This window comes from Rattus norvegicus, chromosome 2, assembly GCF_021556685.1.
Source record: "Rattus norvegicus strain SHRSP/BbbUtx chromosome 2, alternate assembly SHRSP_T2T, whole genome shotgun sequence".
NCBI classification, from domain to species: Eukaryota; Metazoa; Chordata; class Mammalia; order Rodentia; family Muridae; genus Rattus; species Rattus norvegicus.
In genome coordinates, this window is record NC_141535.1 from 71,449,258 (window position 1) to 71,468,799 (window position 19,542).

Genomic DNA, 19,542 nt, shown 5'->3' on the forward strand with positions numbered 1-19,542 from the left:
AGCATATAACAAGAACACATGCTCCACTATGTACATAGCAGCCTTATTTATAATAGGCAGATGCTGGCAAGAACCCAGATGTCGGTCAATAGAAGAATGAATACAGAAAATGTGGTGCATTTGCACAATGGAGTAGTATTTAACTATTATAAACAATGACTACCTGAAATTCTTAGGCAAATGAATGGAATTAGAAAATAATATCCTGAGTGAGGTAACCCAGTCACAAAAGAACAAACATGGTATGCAGTCACTGATAAGTGGACATTAGCCTAAAAGCTTGGAATAACTATGGAAAAAATCACAGATCATATGAAACTCAAGAAAGAAGACCAAAAGGTTGATGCTTCATTCTTTCTTAGAAGGGAAAACAAAATACTCATGGGGGGAAATACAGAGTCAAAAAGTAGAACAGGAACTGAAGAAAATATCATACAGAGACTGTCTCGCTTGGAGATCCATTCCACATGAAGCTACTAAACCCAGTCATCATTGTTGTTGGCAAGAAGTGCTTGCTGACAAGAGCCAGATATGGGTGTCTCCTGAAAGGCTCTGCCAGAGACTCACTGATACAGATGAGGATGATTGTAGCTAACCATTGGACCTCATTGGAGAAGTTAGAGAAAAGACCGAAAGGATTTGCAATTCCATTCAAAGAAAAACAGTATCAAGCAACCAGACCCTACAAGAGCTCCCAGGGACTAAACCATCAACCAGTGAGTATACATTGAGGGAACCATGACTCTGGCCACATATATAGCAGAGAATGATCTTTTACACCAGCAATAGGAGCAGAAGCCCTTCGTTCTGTGAAGGCTTGTTTTGCCAGTGTAGAGGAATGCCAGGGCTTTGAGGTAGGAGTAAGTGGGAGCCAGTATGAGCATCCTCATAGAAGCAGGGGGAGCTAGAGGAGATATGGGAGAGGGGTGAAACAGTGTAACATTTGAAATGTAAATAAATAAAATACCCAATTATTTTATTTTAAATAAAATAAAATTTTAAAAAAGTGAAAAATATGTAGTTTTCACTTTCAGGAAAAATTTTTCCGATCCCATAATGAGAGATGAAAAGCAAAATCCTTTAATGGAAAGATGAGCTTTCATATATATATATATATATATATATATATATATATATATATATATATATATGCAGAAAGAAAAATTGAATTTGATTTTCTTTTTTTCTTTTATTGGATATTTTTTAATTTATATTTCAAATGTTATTCCCTTTTCCAGTTTCCCAGACATAAGCTCCCTTATCCCATCCCCTTCCCCGTCTTCTGTTAAGGTGTTTCCCCTCTCCATCTACACTCTTCTCCAACTGACATCACCCTACACTGGGGTGTTCAGCTTTGGCAGGACCGAGGGCTTCTCCTTTACTGGTGCCCAAAAAGGCCACCCCCTGCTACATATGCAGCTAGAGCCATGGGTCAGTCCGTGTGCATACTTTTATCCTCTCTCTAATGATTTCCATTTTAATATTCTGTTGAGCTTATTGAGGTCTCATGAAGAAAACTAATCTTAAGTCCTTCAAATACAGTGTTAAGTTCTTGAGATTGCAGGTAAGCATCTAAGCGCACCGTGCTCTTCAGGACAGGCTTTTGCTGTTGGCAATATGTTCCTTGAGGGTACTTTGTATCATAAAAGTTTCTCATTCACTACTCATAAAATTCATTCTTCTTCCCCAAATCTTGTATTTCCATCTTAATTTTCCAATAACATTTTCAAAACCTTCTGAATATTTTGAGACTGTATACTTATTTATTTTCTTTACCTTATCCTACCACTTTAATCAGATAATTTTCGAGTGTCTATGTTTTCTGTGTTTAATTACAACTTGTGTAAAGCTTGCTGAGATTCTATTACTCTTTCAACTATGGATGAAGTAGCAATTGTAGCACAGGCATTGGAACGCCAGTGACTTGATTATTGTTATTACTCACATACTGGTAGCTGCTCCCTTGCTATGTAGCCCAGTCTCTATCCAAATCAAAATGGCCTACACTAACAAAAATTTAATGAGAAAGACATTGACACATATATGAACTTTGTTTACCAATCCAACTTGATTATACATTATCAGAGATAGCACTCTTTATATCAACAGACTTTCTGGAAACAACATATGCCTTCATATATACATGATGAAATGCTTAAAATTCACGTTTTTATTCATGATAGCTGTAATTTTCTTTTTTCTAATGTGATTAATGAAGCTGTGACTTTGAAGACTTCTCAAGAAAGAGAAGTTTTGTCTTAAGTCCCGTTGGTTTATTGTGATACTATAAAATACACACACAACACACACACACACACACACACACACACACACACACACCAACACACACATACGCATATTACACATACATACACATTTTAATTATTTGTTTATTAATTGGCACAATGGCTAATTTATGGTACATAGCATGTCTATATGTTCAAGTAAATAAAAACATAAACATTCTATAATTCTTATTTTTTACAATATCTTAGACTAGTTTTTAGGTAGTAAATTGTGCATTTGTACAAATGGCTAAGATTTACCAAAAATAAAAATAAAAATAAAAAGTAGACAGTATTTAGCTCTATTTCACTCTATTACTGCTGAGACATAAAGGGATTCACCTTACTTAGTAACTTAGGTTTGGGAAACTTATTACCTTGATTATCTAGTATATGTTGTCATTAAATAATGCTTCCATTAGAATTCTCTCCTCTGTTTTTATTATATGTGTCTACCATTATAGTACAAAATGCAATAGTCTTACTAATATAACTTCTCCTCCTTAGGTCAGTTGAAGGTTTAGGAAACATCATTTTACATTTTCTAGTGTCACTTAATTGGAACAATATTATCAATTACTTTTACAAACTGCCTTCTTTCCCTTAATAGTGCACACACATCACACTTCTGTGTATTTCATGAATTGATACATCAGTATTATTTTTAAATTGCATTTGTTTCATGGAAGGTTCCACAATTTATCAAATCACATACTAAAAACATAAATTCTTGGGTAAGGGTCGGGATATAAACTTTTTGGTAGAGTACTTATGTAGCATGCTTAACATCTCAGATGCAGTTTGTTGCACCAAAAAGCATTCTTGTAAATTCTCAGATGTGTTTTCAGACATCCATTTAGTGCTTTTGAAACTTCTTTTATTGCTAGTGAAATTGCTTGTATTATGGTGCCAACTAGTTAAAAAGCAGTTTTACTAGGGTCTATTCTTTTTAAATATTTGCAAAAGCTAATTAAAGTATGCCCATCTGACCCAAGCATCTAATTCCTGCCAAAGATCATTTATTGTTTTCATACTGTTGGCAGCATGCATCCTCAAATACATTTTTCAATTCATTCATATGTATAGGTCTGAGAGTTTGTAATTATATAACACCATAGGAAGAAAAACAATACTAACCAACGAGACCCCACCAGAGCTCCGAGAGACTAAACCACCAACCAGAGTATACTTGGAGGGACCCAAGACTACAACCACATATGTAGAAGTGTCAACAAGGGTGCTGGGTATCTGGGAGAGAATGGGGGAGAAGAGACACGAAGAAGGACACCAAGACAAGAGTCTGATCAAGGCGACAATTTTATTTTTCTCCAAGGCTGAATTTATACCATAACAGGAGTAACAGAGGGAGTGGGGAAGTAAGAAACATTTATGCAGGCCAAGGACACAATATTCGTGTGGTCATGGAATAGGCTGGTGTTGACAGTATGTCAGAAAGGTCACAGGTTTGTCATATCTATTAGTCAGCAGGATGTTGGTTTTTCAGAAAGGTTACAGGTCATCACATTGGGTATCTTGATGTATCATATTATTATTCATTTTGACCACCAGATTTGTATTAGTTTTCTGCAGCTGGCTGGGGATTTTCCATGAACCTAGTCATACTTAATTCTAACCATAATAATAACATCAACAATGGAGGGCTTCAAGGGCATCACTCACAACATAGAAGAGGATGGCATTGTCCAGCATCAATGGAGGAAAAGTACTAGGTCCTGTGAAGGCTCATTTCCCCAACTTAGGATAATGCCAGGATGTTGAGATTGAAGTGGGTGAGTGGGAGTCGGAGCATCCTCATAGAAGCAGAGGAAGGGGGTGGTATAGGAGAGGAAGAAAAGGAGACAACACTTAAAATGTAAATACATACAATATCCAAGAAAATAAAATTTTAAAAAAGTAGTTGTAGAAAAAATAATGAGACCCTCTTTATACACTTGAAAAATAGATTGTTAATCAAATTTTAAATTTTATTTCTTCATTGAACCGACTATTAATTTGTACATATGCCTAATATCCGTGATTTTTCCATGGATCAATGTCACAATTCAGGTCTAAGTACTTCATTTTTTCTTCTGTTTATTTAATAAGTGAAAAAAACAAACAGTTTTTATACATCTTAAAGTTTCTCAGAAGCAAGATCTATAATCACATTAAAATTTCAAGCACAAAAGTAAACATTGAACAGAATTTTGATTGACATATTATAAATTACTGTCCAAACAGTTTTTTCACAGCAGTTTACTAACTGCCATAATGAAATTTCCATTTGAGCTTTATTTGTTATGTTTTAATTTTATGATGGTAACTTATGAGTTTTCAATTAGGCTTGCTCACAGATTCCCTGTTAGCAAGTTGTTTAATTTACAAGTAAGAAATTAATAGCAATTATATTAATTTTTAAGGAGAGAGAAAAAACATTATTGCAGAGTAGGATTTTATAGCAGCTCTCTCACAAATTCTCTAGATCAACAGTTATTAATACACAAAACATTCAATATCTAAGGAAACCAGGTAAGAGAACATAGCATGTATTTTAACTTGGTGTTTTAATTTTATTTCTGATGATTGTAATACATTATCTATTAGATTTCACTAAAGCTTATTTACAAATTCCTTTTTAGCTAGTTGCTTAATTTTCAACTGGGAGTTTCAAGTGTTTTACTTTCTATCTGGGAAACAGAAAGAATTACATTTAGGCCATATGCTTTAAATTGGTAACTGGGCAGCCAGAATAAAAAGTTGTGTCAAGAGGGGCTGGGTATTTAGCTCAGTGGTAGAGCGCTTACCTAGGAAGCACAAGGCCCTGGGTTCAGTCCCCAGCTCCGAAAAAAAAAGAACCAAAAAAGTTGTGTCAAGCAAACTATACAACTCCCAGATAGTTACAGACTAACATGCTACTATAACATTACCCATGAAGCACAGACTGGCTTTTTAACTCTTCCCCCAGCTTTAGCCACATGAGTAGGAAGAAAACATCATTTAGTGAAACTTTATAAATCTGTAATAAGATTTATTTTTCTTATAACTTAGTAATACATTTGTCAGGTGGAAGCCAAAAGCTCTAAGTAAAATTAGGACTTGGAGACAGTTTATAGTGTGTGTCCTGAGCATATAGAAATTGATAAAAGTAGACTGAGTTTTCCTGTGTATCTAGTTATAACATGGTTCTTTATGCATCTCTGATACAATAAAACCCTTTGTAGTTGATTATAGGTTGGTCAATTACTCCCAAATATGAGACCAGAGATGGAGCGTTTGATTTACCCAGTGTTACTTTAGTGGTGCAAACAGATTGTTGCTCTATCTGAGAGAGGAGGGATATAAATAACATAAAAATCCATTTTTTCTTCTTGTTTAAAACCAGGTCTCACTTCAAAGCTGTCTTGGGGTTTTTATTGCAGAGAAGAGATGATGTGACCACAGCAACTCTAATAAAATATGTAATTGGGGCTGATTCACAGTTCAGAGGCTTAGTCCAGTATCATCATGGCAGGAAGCATGGTAGACACAAGGCTGGAGAAGCAGCCCAGTGTTCTATTTCACTATCATTAAGAAGCAGGAATGAAAAGCAAGCCACTGGACCTGGCTTGAGCTTCTGAAAGCACAATGCCTTCCCACAGAGGCATTTCTTCTGGTAAGGCCTCAATATGCCAACAAGGCCTTTCAAATAATCAAATTTTCAATAAGGCTCCTCCCTTTGATAACTGGAGCAGATTTTTATTCAAACTACCACAGTAGGTCTGGCGGTCCTTGAACTTTCAGAATTCATCCTTCCCCTGCTTTCAGAGTCTTGGGATTAAAGGCACACTGCTGCACTTATTCGGTTACAGGCATTCTGGTTTGTTGGTGTGTTTGAATTTGAGGGGATTTTTGTTTATTTTGTTTGGGGGTGGGTATAATATTTTTGACAGATTGTTCTACTGAGTTTTGGTTGGTTTTGGAGAAGAAACTTAAGTGAATAGGGAGTGGGAAGGATCTGGAAGTACTGTGGGAAGCCAAAAATATGATAAAAATATATTTAAATTAGTTTCCTTTTAAACTAATTTTTACTAGGAAGCGTAAAAATTCATTTTACTTGAGAAACTTAGATAAGATTCAACTTATCATCAAAATAAACGGTCAGTAGACAAACTATTTCAATGACTGGCAACACTGAGTGGTATAAGGCCACATTTGACACTAGAAAGATTATGACTTTTTCCTATGATTTGAGTCAGACATTTAAAACCTGAGTCTAGTCAAATATACTCTGTATTCAGGTCTGTGTATGGGGACATCATCAGCAATGGCCCTGGCAACAGTGAAGAACATGTATTTATAATCTGTTACACAGCTAATTTTTCCACAGTTGCCTACAGCTTTTGGCAGTGGTCTTGGAATATGAGCCCACTTTAACAGTGGCATTCTTATATTCGTGTCAGGTTACTGACATCATCCCAGGATTGGACGTTGTCATACACATTCCCAGAATCTGTGGCAGGTTGGTCTTAGTGTATTGACATTCAGATCCACAGGAATGATAGTGATCTATAGTGGTGCCTATTGTACATCTATAGCTAGCCATTGGTTAGATCAATACGAAATATTTTTTCCCTTTATAGACCCAAAAAGAGGCTTATAGAAGAGAGATACCTGTAGAGGTATTTGCTTTGTTTATACAGAATAAATATCAACTGTGGATTTAAGACAAGTGGGAACATATACCACTCTTTTGTGGCTAAAGAATTGTGGTACAAAAAGAGCAAATTGATAGCAAACATAGATTTAGGTCTAATTTAAGATATAAATTGGGGAAGTTGTTATACAATGATAGAAAAACAAAAATCCATTTAGATACACATAAACAAAGGTTCAAAGTAAAATGGATATGCATCCTAACCTTTCTGCACTGTGATAGTCTAACTGAAAAATGATACAAAAATCATTAATATAGCAACAATTATTATCTATATGTTAAGGGTAATTCACCACCATTTTGTCAGTTTTTTGTTAACAAAAGCACTTAAACTAATATACTTAAAATTGGAGACATGGGTATTTCTGAAAAGAAAACATACATGGGACCAATAGATAAATGCAAACATCTTCAAGCTCACCATTTGCTATGGAAATTGGAAGTCAAATCCACCATGAGCTGTTACTTCCCATCATTTTGAATGGTAATTATCAAAATGCCATAATGTGGATGAGGAAATAGAGTAAAGGGACACATGGATAACCACATGGAAAACAATATTTAGTTTCCTGGAAAATTGTTATAAATAGCTGTAACACCATCGAGCCATTATACCTTCAAATATATATGTGTAAAAATGAGCTGTTGTCTTAAGGGCATTGTTCACTCACATATTTACTGCAGCATTGTTTCTTGTAGTCAAGGAGTGGGAGCAGTTCAGTGTCTATTTATAATAAAAGAAGCAATCAGGTGCATTTACACAATGGAATGTAATTCAGTTCAAAAAAAAGGAAAAGAAAAAAAAGAAAAGAAAGGAGGGGGTGGGATGATGCTGTACACTGTTATGTATGAAAACAAAACAAAAAGAAAACAAACAAAAGAAGCAAAAAAATACAAGAAGATCAAGGTAGAGGTAGAACTGAGAATGTGTTTTAAAGAGATGTTAGCGAAACTAAGCAATGCACATTTGTTCTGATTCTATTAATTAATGTAATCTAGAAAAGTAGATTTCATGTTACTAGATGCTGTGTAAAATAGAAGTAAGTGTATCATGGGAGGGATTCATGAACTCCCACCTCTCACTAATGTTCTGTTGGAAACTGTTGGCTGTTTGAGGAGGGAAACTCAGTATTTTTGTAGTTATGGTACCGGGTAAGCCAACCATGTTATTTTCCATAGCCCCATACCTAACTGTAATGGACTCAATAAATTCAATTATATTTAAATTGTTTTAAAGAACATGAAAGTTAGATAAATGACTATGACAAGATATAATTATTTGGGAGGTTTTAAAAGGAGTAATAAGTGTGCACTAAATAGAAATACATTGTACATATACATGTGACAATCTACGAGTGTTATTGAATATTACATTTTAAAACTAAATAAAAATTAATCACCAAGAGGGTAAATTCATTACACAGGAACAGGACATTCTATTGTATTATTACATAGAAGAGTGAGCACAAATGATATGCAGCACATACTTAACAGCTAGACAAAGGATTTGTAAGCTTTAATTATCTCAGATAATATTTGAACAGATAAGTATGGTTGCTATGATTTAAACATGTAATGTGAACACATTTTTTGAAAAATCACTGTGATCAATTAATATATACATTGATTATATTTTTACATGTTAAATAACTGAATTTTTCACAATAAACTGGATATATAGTTACACACATATTTTTGTGACACATCTTATGCTGTCTTTGACCTACTTAATTGTAAACATATCTAAGGTTGCAGGTACATGCTCCCCATTGTTTCCTTATGTTAGGGTAGGAGTTTATTCAAAACAGGAAAATGTCTTTGGTTGAAAATCTACCAATGGTTCTATGTCTTATATAACTTAAAGTTGCTAAACCAAGAATTAATTTACAAACTATGTTACTAACTCAGATAACTTTGCACTTGTCTTTTAATAATTGAATACTCTTCAATGCTCTGAAAAATTAAATGTAACCTAATATTTTAGAAACCTATCTTTTTGTCAAAAAAGGTTGCACCATAAAGTGAGTAATTTGGATCTTTTTGGATTATTTCTTTCCATTGTTCTGCTTTGTTCTTTTGTTCACAAGTTATAAGACTCCTTTTTATGGGCCAAGTTTCATTGTGTAAACTAAGATGTAATCAAAAGTATGTTGGGGGATGGTAAAGGGGGATGTATGGAGGGGACACCCTTTTGGGGGAGGGGGAGGGGATAGGGGGCTTATGGACAGGAAATCTGGAAAGGAAATAAAATTTGAAATGTAAATAAGGATATATATCCAATAAAAAATACAGACTGTATAAGGTATCCAGAATGTCCAACTTGACATAGTTGGACAAGTTAAGACAGGTAAAATCAAGAAAAATAAAGTAATGTAAATGTAAAGTGCTGAAAAATAGGAAGGAATTTGGTTAATTCACTTAAATGTTCACAGAACACTTAAATTTCATAGAATTTAAAATAATGCAGATAAGAACATGGATAGTCAGCTCATTATTATTTAAATTCTGAAGTACATAGAAACATATATTTTAATGGTTTTCTAGGATTAGAGCTATTATAATTTATCAAATATTACCTTATTCTAAGTTTTAACCACAGAGGATAGGTGAGAATGCAGAAACAAATTTTCCAGATTTATAAATTTTGGAACATGAGATTTATTTTCTGTCAAATTGGTCTCAGCATAAAGGTGCCAAGAATAATTATTAGTTTCAATTTCCAGCCTGCCAGACTAATCAAGAAACGTCTGTCACTTTCCATGTCTGTGGTCCCTTGCTTGTCCTAAAGCAGATCATTAGTTTGAGCTTGGCACTTTTAAAGCAATCTTGTTAGTCTTCATATTCTTGTGGAAGTATACACGGTCATGCAAATCTTCATAGTCATAGGCTAGTATGGTAGGAAATTCATATTTGTCACCAAGATTTACGTAAGTATTTCATCCAAAATATGACTGCTTGGTTGTTGTCTTATAAATCTTACAGTGTGAGATTATTTCAAAGTATCCATAATTAAAACATACATATTTTAAAATTATGGTAATTTAGTCAGTGTTGATTTGTAAAGACAAGTATTTCCACGCTTATTAACTGAAAAGTTAAATTTTACTTCACTGAAGTTTTTACCAGGAGATGCAACTTATTTTCCATGTCTTTTAAAATATGGTCTCAAATCATCTTTAAAGGGCAGAAATGACATAATGTAAATTTAAAATAAAATTACTTGTTAAATAGATTACATGTCAAGTTTCTGTGCCTTACAAAGTTGAGGAATGTGTTTTATAACTATAGTTGTCTATACAATGTGATAGAAAATATCCAAAAAATATATAATGTGAACATTTGAAATGTAAATACACAAAATATCCAGGAAAAATAAAATTAAAAAAAAGTAAAGAAGGAGAAGTACTAGTTAAAACCATTCATTTTAATAACATAATCTGTGTATACATGGTTTTGTGACTCTAATTATTTAATTAAATTTCAGTTCCTCATCAGTACTGCTATCATGTATTATTGACTTCCGGGTTCACAGTTTTCTTGAAGTCATAGAAAGCAAGCTTCCATCTATATTTATGCTGGTTAACCATTAAATAATTTTTATTTATCTACTGTTAAAATATTTTTGTGAGGATGGGAGGGTTATACAACATCTAACATAATATAATAATAGTCTTGGAGAGGACACAGTTCAGTTCCTAGCACCTATATCGGACAACTTACAACTTCCTACGATTCAAATATCAGAAGGTACTAAACCTTCCTAGAGAACATCTAATCTCATGCACATATGCACATTCCCCCCCCTCTCTCTCTCTCGCTCTCTTTCTCTCTCTCTCTCTCTCTCTCTCTCTCTCTCTCACACACACACACACACACAAAATCACATGATAAAAAATTTTTAAGAGATATTAGATTAGACTTTCAAATGTAAATGCTAATCATTTTATTTGATCTTGTTAAATTGACCAATCCATTAAGTTGTATGGATGAAGAAGAGTGTACCCCAACAAAATATACATCTAATAATGGATATAGAGATTACCTCGTTTTTTGTTTTGCCTCACTAGCCTTTAATTTTGGAATGAGTTACATGCAATTTGACACATTTAGACTTACCAGTATTTCTCAAGTTATGATTCAAATATCATCAATTGTTTGAGCTATTAATTTGGGTGATCTAATATTCCTATGCATATCATTAGTCATTTTAAGATGGGGATTCATTCTGGAATTTGCATTTTGTGACTTGCTATAGTATAGACATCAGGGCTCATGGTTATACAAACATAGATAGTGAATACAACAGGAAGTAGTCATCTTATTGAACGATTTATTTTATGTGTCTATTGACTAAAGAATCATCAAATATCAAAAGTTGAATTAAAGTGTGCTTTTTGAACTCTTTTGTGTGTACAATATTTACTATAACATTTTATAGAAAATAATTTATAATATTCTTATTGTTTTACCATAGTTTTGGTAAGAAAAAGGAGGCAATAGCATGAGATTAATTTAACTAAAACTTCAGTCATAAATACCTCCACCTCCACCCAATCCCAAAGACTTGAAACATCGTTTAACTCACAAAGATCTTATTTTGATGTTATTCTGCTTTATGTCATTGTAAGTTAGAATTTTTAATATCTTAAATACATATTAATTAACAAATAGTAATATGTTCATCCTTAATATGACATAAAGTATTCTGAAATGGCAATGCAAAATCTTCAAAGGCACAATTACTTACTAAAATACTATAGGACTTACAACTTGCTTTCCCTATCCTGATCTGTCATCTAGAGTGCTTTTTAAGCAGTGCATGAGATCTTCACAGATACATAGTCTAAATTTGCCTGATTTTTTTTCCTGAACAATAATCACATACCATAAAATAACTAATACATGCATCTATAATTATTTCTAATAGAAACAGTGAAATAATCAATGCCTGTCAAAAATCATACAAATTATAGTTAGGATGAGTTTATAAATACAATTCTTGATTATGTCATACAATGGTGTCATTTTAATAAGTGTGAAATATATATATATATATATATTTCAGTGATAGTTTTACATTTTTATGAAATGTATATAAATTTAATTTATAAAGAACATTGGTACATCTACACAATGGAATATTACTCAGCTATCAAAAACAATGACTTTATGAAATTCATAGGCAAATGGATGGAACTGGAAAATATCATCCTGAGTGAGGCAACCTAATCACAGATATACACATATGGTATGCACTCATCGGTAAGTGGCTATTAGCCCAAATGCTTGAATTACCCTAGATGCACAGAACACATGAAACTCAAGAAGGATGACCAAAATGTGAATCCTTCACTCCTTCTTTAAAAGGGGAACAAGAATACCCTTGGCAGGGAATAGGGAGGCAAAGTTTAGAACAGAGGCAGAAGGAACACCCATTCAGAGCCTATCACATGTGGCCCATACATATACAGCCACCCAATTAGACAAGATGGATGAAGCAAATAAGTGCAGACCGACAGGAGCCAGATGTAGATCGCTCCTGAGAGACACAGCCAGAATACAGCAAATACGTAGGCGAATGAGAACGGGACCCCCGTTGAAGGAATCAGAGAAAGGACTGGAAGAGCTTGAAGGGGCTTGAGACCACATATGAACAACAATGCCTATCAACCAGAGCTTCCAGGGACTAAGCCACTACCCAAAGACTATACATGGACTGACCCTGGGCTCCAACCTCATAGGTAGCAATGAATAGCCTAGTAAGAGCACCAGTGGAAGGGGAAGCCCTTGGTCCTGCCAAGACTGAACACCTAGTGAACGTGATTCTTGGGGGGAGGGTGGTAATGGGGGAGGATGGGGAGGGGAAGGCCTATGTAGAAGGGGAGGGGGAGGGTCTAGGGTGACGTTGGCCAGGAAACCAGGAAGGGGAATAATAATTGAAATGTAAATAAGAAATACTCAAGTTAATAAAGATAAAAATAAAAACAAAAAACCAAAAAAAGAACATTGACATATTGATCTAATTAAATAATATCAATTTTATTAAAATTCACTAGATCTAGAAAATTCATCTCAGTTATCATCTCCTTTATTGTATTCTACTTCATTCTATCAAATTATTGTCAGAAACCATCTAGGAAATGCTAAAGGCATGATGAGAGAGTTCTGCAGATTGCCCACTGTTCTCATGACATGCCCTGAGTGAGCTGTAAGGGTTCAGGGTTCTTAGACACTTCATCCCAGGATCGTTTCTTGCTATTGTTTTGCCTTCTTATCCCAATTACATACCCTAATGATTACAAGGTGTCAGCTAACTCTATTTTGAAAATTCCCTGCAAATGCACAGGGAGTTGAACTTTCATGAATTATTGCTTTGAGACAAATGAATAATTTTGTAAAAATATAAATTTAATTCAATTAATTTTACAAGAAAATTTAAGGATATGGTTTTAGTTGCTTTGCCAAAAACATGTAATAAAATTAAAACCAAGAATAGAATGTGCCTCCTCATAAAATAGTAAGTAAAGGCTGCATGTTAAGTAATACAATGAGTTTTCACAAATACAAGAAAAAAGATGAAGATAGAAAATAGATAGATAAATAAATAAATAAATAAATAAATAGGGTTTGGATAAAATGTGATCAAGGAAGAATATTCATTCTAGATCAGGACAAAGGATAAAGCCACACTCATGCATTACAATAAAGGGAAACCATTTAAAAATATTGCTTATAATGTGCTTATAAAATTAAATACTGGTTTGAACTTAATATTGAGACCTTGTATAAGTCTACTTTTGTGTAGCTTTTCATCTATCAGGTAAATTTCTAAAGACATTATTTGTAAAATGGTATTTCTATAAAGGTATTTAAAAAAGGCCAAAAAGAAAAAAAATTAAAATGATGATTTGGGGATGGAAGGCTCTTCCTATTTGTGTGTGCATGTGGGTGTATGTGTGCATATGTATGTGAAAATTATTTTATTTTATTTTCTCTTTGGTTCATGAGAAGCTAATCAGTTTCGAGCCTGTGGCATGCCCAGCAAGCGGTCCCTGAGCCAGAGAAAAAAGATTTTTAGCAATTAAGTCTTTTTTCTTAATACCATGATGCTATACAGCAGGAGTTAATCATAACAAACCAGCAGCTTTTGACTGTAGAATAGCAAAAAGTTAAAGGGAGAAGAATTGTCAACAATAAAGCAGTTTTTTTTCCTCATTGCTGCCTTCCCTGGGATACTATGAAATGCCCTGAAGTTCCCCAGCAAATTATTCTATTTTGATATAAAAGATAAAAGACACTATAAGTTGCTAGTGAAGCAAACAAAGAGAAAGGATAGAAATGTTGTTTAAAAATATGAAACCATAGTAATATTTTCTTTGTCCAGATAATTTTCTTCTTTTTAAGATGATATAGGCTATAAAACATGCTGTAACATGAATAGCTGAATTACATTCCTCAGTGAATTTCATTTCTTACTATGGAAACTGCTTTTTTTTTTTTTATTAACTTGAGTATTTCTTATATACATTTCGAGTGTTATTCCCTTTCCCGGTATCCGGGCAAACATCCCCCTCCCCCTCCCCTTCCTTATGGGTGTTCCCCTCCCAACCCTCCCCCCATTGCCGCCCTCCCCCCACCAGTCTAGTTCACTGGGGGTTCAGTCTTAGCAGGACCCAGGGCTTCCCCTTCCACTGGTGCTCTTACTAGGATATTCATTGCTACCTATGAGGTCAGAGTCCAGGGTCAGTCCATGTATAGTCTTTAGGTAGTGGCTTAGTCCCTGGAAGCTCTGGTTGCTTGGCATTGTTGTACATATGGGGTCTCGAGCACCTTCAAGCTCTTCCAGTTCTTTCTCTGATTCCTTCAACGGGGGTCTTATTCTCAGTTCAGTGGTTTGCTGCTGGCATTCGCCTCTGTATTGGCTGTATTCTAGCTGTGTCTCTCAGGAGCGATCTCCATCTGGCTCCTGTCGGTCTGCACTTATTTGCTTCATCCATCTTGTCTAATTGGGTGGTTGTATATGTATGGGCCACATGTGGGGCAGGCTCTGAAAGGGTGTTCCTTCAGTCTCTGTTTTAATCTTTGCCTCTCTCTTCCCTGCCAAGGGTATTCTTGTTCCCCTTTTAAAGAAGGAGTGAAGCATTCACATTTTGATCATCTGTCTTGAGTTTCATTTGTTCTAGGCATCTAGGGTAATTCAAGCATTTGGGCTAATAGCCACTTACCAATGGGTGCATACCATGTATGTCTTTCTGTGATTGGGTTAGCTCACTCAGGATGATATTTTCCAGTTCCAAACATTTGCCTACGAATTTCATAAACTCGTTGTTTTTGATAGCTGAGTAATATTCCATTGTGTAGATGTACCACATTTTCTGTATCCATTCCTCTATTGAAGGGCATCTGGGTTCTTTCCAGCTTCTGGCTATTATAAATAAGGCTGCAATGAACATAGTGGAGCACATGTCTTTTTTATATGTTGGGGCATCTTTTGGGTATATGCCCAAGAGAGGTATAGCTGGATCCTCAGGCAGTTCAATGTCCAATTTTCTGAGGATCCTCCAGACTGATTTCCAGAATGGTTGTACCAGTCTGCAATCCCACCAACAATTGAGGAGTGTTCCTCTTTCTCCACATCCTCGCCAGCATCAGTTGTCCCCTGAGTTTTTGATCTTAGCCATTCTCACTGGTGTGAGGTGAAATCTCAGGGTTGTTTTGATTTGCATTTCCCTTATGACTAAAGATGTTGAACATTTCTTTAGGTGTTTCTCAGCCATTCGGCATTCCTCAGCTGTGAATTCCTTGTTTAGCTCTGAACCCCATTTTTTAATAGGGTTATTTGTTTCCCTGCGGTCTAACTTCTTGAGTTCTTTGTATATTTTGGATATAAGGCCTCTATCTGTTGTAGGATTGGTAAAGATCTTTTCCCAATCTGTTGGTTGCCGTTTTGTCCTAACCACAGTGTCCTTTGCCTTACTGAAGCTTTGCAGTTTTATGAGATCCCATTTGTGGATTCTTGATCTTAGAGCATAAGCCATTGGTGTTTTGTTTAGGAAATTTTTTCCAGTGCCCATGTGTTTCAGATGCTTCCGTAGTTTTTCTTCTATTAGTTTGAGTGTGTCTGGTTTGATGTGGAGGTCCTTGATCAACTTAGACTTAAGCTTTGTACAGGGTGATAAGCATGGATCGATCTGCATTCTTCTACATGTTGAACTCCAGTTGAACCAGCACCATTTGCTGAAAATGCTATCTTTTTTCCATTGGATGGTTATGGCTTCTTTGTCAAAAACCAAGTGACCATAGGTGTGTGGGTTCATTTCTGGGTCTTCAATTCTATTCCATTGGTCTATCTGTCTGTCTCTGTACCAATACCATGCAGTTTTTATCACTATTGCTCTGTAATACTGCTTGAGTTCAGGGATAGTGATTCCCCCTGAAGTCCTTTTATTGTTGAGGATAGCTTTAGCTATCCTGGGTTTTTTGTTATTCCAGATGAATTTGCAAATTGTTCTGTCTAACTCTTTGAAGAATTGGATTGGTATTTTGATGGGGATTGCATTGAATCTGTAGATTGCTTTTGGTAAAATGGCCATTTTTACTATATTAATCCTGCCAATCCATGAGCATGGGAGATCTTTCAATCTTCTGAGGTCTTCTTCAATTTCCTTCTTCAGTGTCTCGAAGTTCTTATTGTACAGATCTTTTACTTGCTTTGTTAAAGTCACACCGAGGTACTTTATATTATTTGGGTCTATTATGAAGGGTGTCGTTTCCCTAATTTCTTTCTCGGCTTGTTTCTCTTTTGTATAGAGGAAGGCAACTGATTTATTTGACTTAATTTTATACCCAGCCACTTTGCTGAAGTTGTTTATCAGCTTTAGTAGTTCTCTGGTGGTAATTTTGGGATCACTTAAATATACTATCATATCATCTGCAAATAGTGATATTTTGACTTCTTCTTTCCCGATCTGTATCCCCTTGACCTCCTTTTGTTGTCTGATTGCTCTGGCTAGAACTTCAAGAACTATATTGAATAAGTAGGGAGAGAGTGGGCAGCCTTGTCTAGTCCCTGATTTTAGTGAGATTGCTTCAAGTTTCTCTCCATTTAGTTTAATGTTAGCAACTGGTTTGCTGTATATGGCTTTTACCATGTTCAGGTATGGGCCTTGAAATCCTATTCTTTCCAGGACTTTTATCATGAAGGGGTGTTGAATTTTGTCAAAAGCTAAGCTTTCTCAGCGTCTAATGAAATGATCATGTGGTTTTGTTCTTTCAGTTTGTTTATAGAATGGATCACATTGATGGTTTTCCGTATACTAAACCATCCCTGCATGCCTGGGATGAAGCCTACTTGATCATGGTGGATGATTGCTTTGATGTGCTCTTGGATTCGGTTTGCCAGAACTTTGTTGAATATTTTTGCGTCGATATTCATAAGGGAAATTGGTCTGAAGTTCTCTTTCTTTGTTGTGTCTTTGTGTGGTTTAGGTATAAGAGTAATTGTGGCTTCGTAGAAGGTATTCAGTAGTGATCCATCTGTTTCAATTTTGTGGAATAGTTTTGATAATATTGGTATGAGGTCTTCTATGAAGGTTTGATAGAATTCTGCACTAAACCCATCTGGACCTGGGCTCTTTTTGGTTGGGAGACCTTTAATGACTGCTTCTATTTCCTTAGGAGTTATGGGGTGGTTTAACTGGTTTATCTGTTCCTGATTTAACTTCGGTACCTGGTATCTGTCTAGGAAATTGTCCATTTCCTGAAGATTTTCAAGTTTTGTTGAATATAGGTTTTTATAGTAAGATCTGATGATTTTTTGAATTTCCTCTGAATCTGTTGTTATGTCTCCCTTTTCATTTCTGATATTGTTAATTTGGACGCACTCTCTGTGTCCTCTCATTAGTCTGGCTAAGGGTTTATCTATCTTGTTGATTTTCTCCAAGAACCAACTTTTGGTTCTGTTGATTCTTTCTATGTTCCTTTTTTGTTTCTACTTGGTTGATTCCAGCTCTGAGTTTGATTATTTCCTGCCTTCTACTCCTCCTGGGTGTATTTGATTCTTTTTGTTCTAGAGCTTTTAGGTGTGCTGTCAAGCTGCTGACATATGCTCTTTCCTGTTTCTTTCTGCAGGCACTCAGCTCTATGAGTTTTCCTCTTAGCACAGCTTTCATTGTGTCCCATAAGTTTGGGTATGTTGTAACTTTATTTTCATTAAATTCTAAAAAGTTTTTAATTTCTTTCTTTATTTCTTCCTTGACCAGGTTATCATTGAGTAGAGCATTGTTCAATTTCCAAGTATATGTGGGCATTCTTCCTTGATTGTTATTGAAGACCAGTTTTAGGCCATGGTGGTCCAATAGCACGCATGGGATTATTTCTATCTTTCTGTACCTGTTGAGGCCCGTTTTTTGACCAATTATATGGTCAATTTTGGAGAAAGTGCCATGAGGAGCAGAGAAGAAGGTATATCCTTTTGCTTTAGGATAGAATGTTCTATAAATATCCGTTAAGTCCATTTTGGCTCATGACTTCTCTTAGTCTGTCGACATCACTGTTTAATTTCTGTTTCTATGATCTGTCCATTGATGAGAGTGGGGTGTTGAAATCTCCCACTATTATTGTGTGAGTTGCAATGTGTGTTTTGAGCTTTAGTAAGGTTTCTTTTACATATGTAGGTGCCCTTGTATTTGGAGCATAGATATTTAGGATTGAGAGTTCATCTTGGTGGCTTTTTCCTTTGATGAATATGAAGTGGCCTTCCTTATCTTTTTTGATGACTTTTAGTTGAAAATTGATTTTATTTGATATTAGAATGGCTATCCAGCTTGCTTCTTCTGACCATTTGCTTGGAAAATTGTTTTCCAGCCTTTCACTCTGAGGTAATGTCTGTCTTTGTCTCTGAGGTGTGTTTCCTGTAGGCAGCAGAATGCAGGGTCCTCGTTGCATATCCAGTTTGTTAATCTATGTCTTTTTATTGGGGAGTTGAGGCCATTGATGTTGAGAGATATTAAGGAATAGTGATTATTGCTTCACGTTATATTCATATTTGGATGTGAGGTTATGTTTGTGTGTTTTCATTCTCTTTGTTTTCTTGCCAAGACGATTAGTTTCTTGCTTCTTCTAGGGTATAGCTTGCCTCCTTATGTTGGGCTTCACCATTTATTATCCTTTGTAGTGCTGGATTTGTAGAAAGATATTGTGTAAATTTGGTTTTGTCATGGAATATCTTCGTTTCTCCATCTATGTTAATTGAGAGTTTTGCAGGATACTGTAACCTGGGCTGGCATTTGTGTTCTCTTAGGGTCTGTATGACATCAGTCCAGGATCTTCTGGCCTTCATAGTTTCTGGCGAGAAGTCTGGTGTGATTCTGATAGGTCTGCCTTTATATGTTTCTTGACCTTTTTCCCTTACTGCTTTCAATATTCTTTCTTTATTTTTTGTGTTTGGTGTTTTGACAATTATGTGACGGGAGGTGTTTCTTTTCTGGTCCAATCTATTTGGAGTTCTGTAGGCTTCTTGTATGCCTATGGGTATCTCTTTTTTTAGGTTAGGGAAGTTTTCTT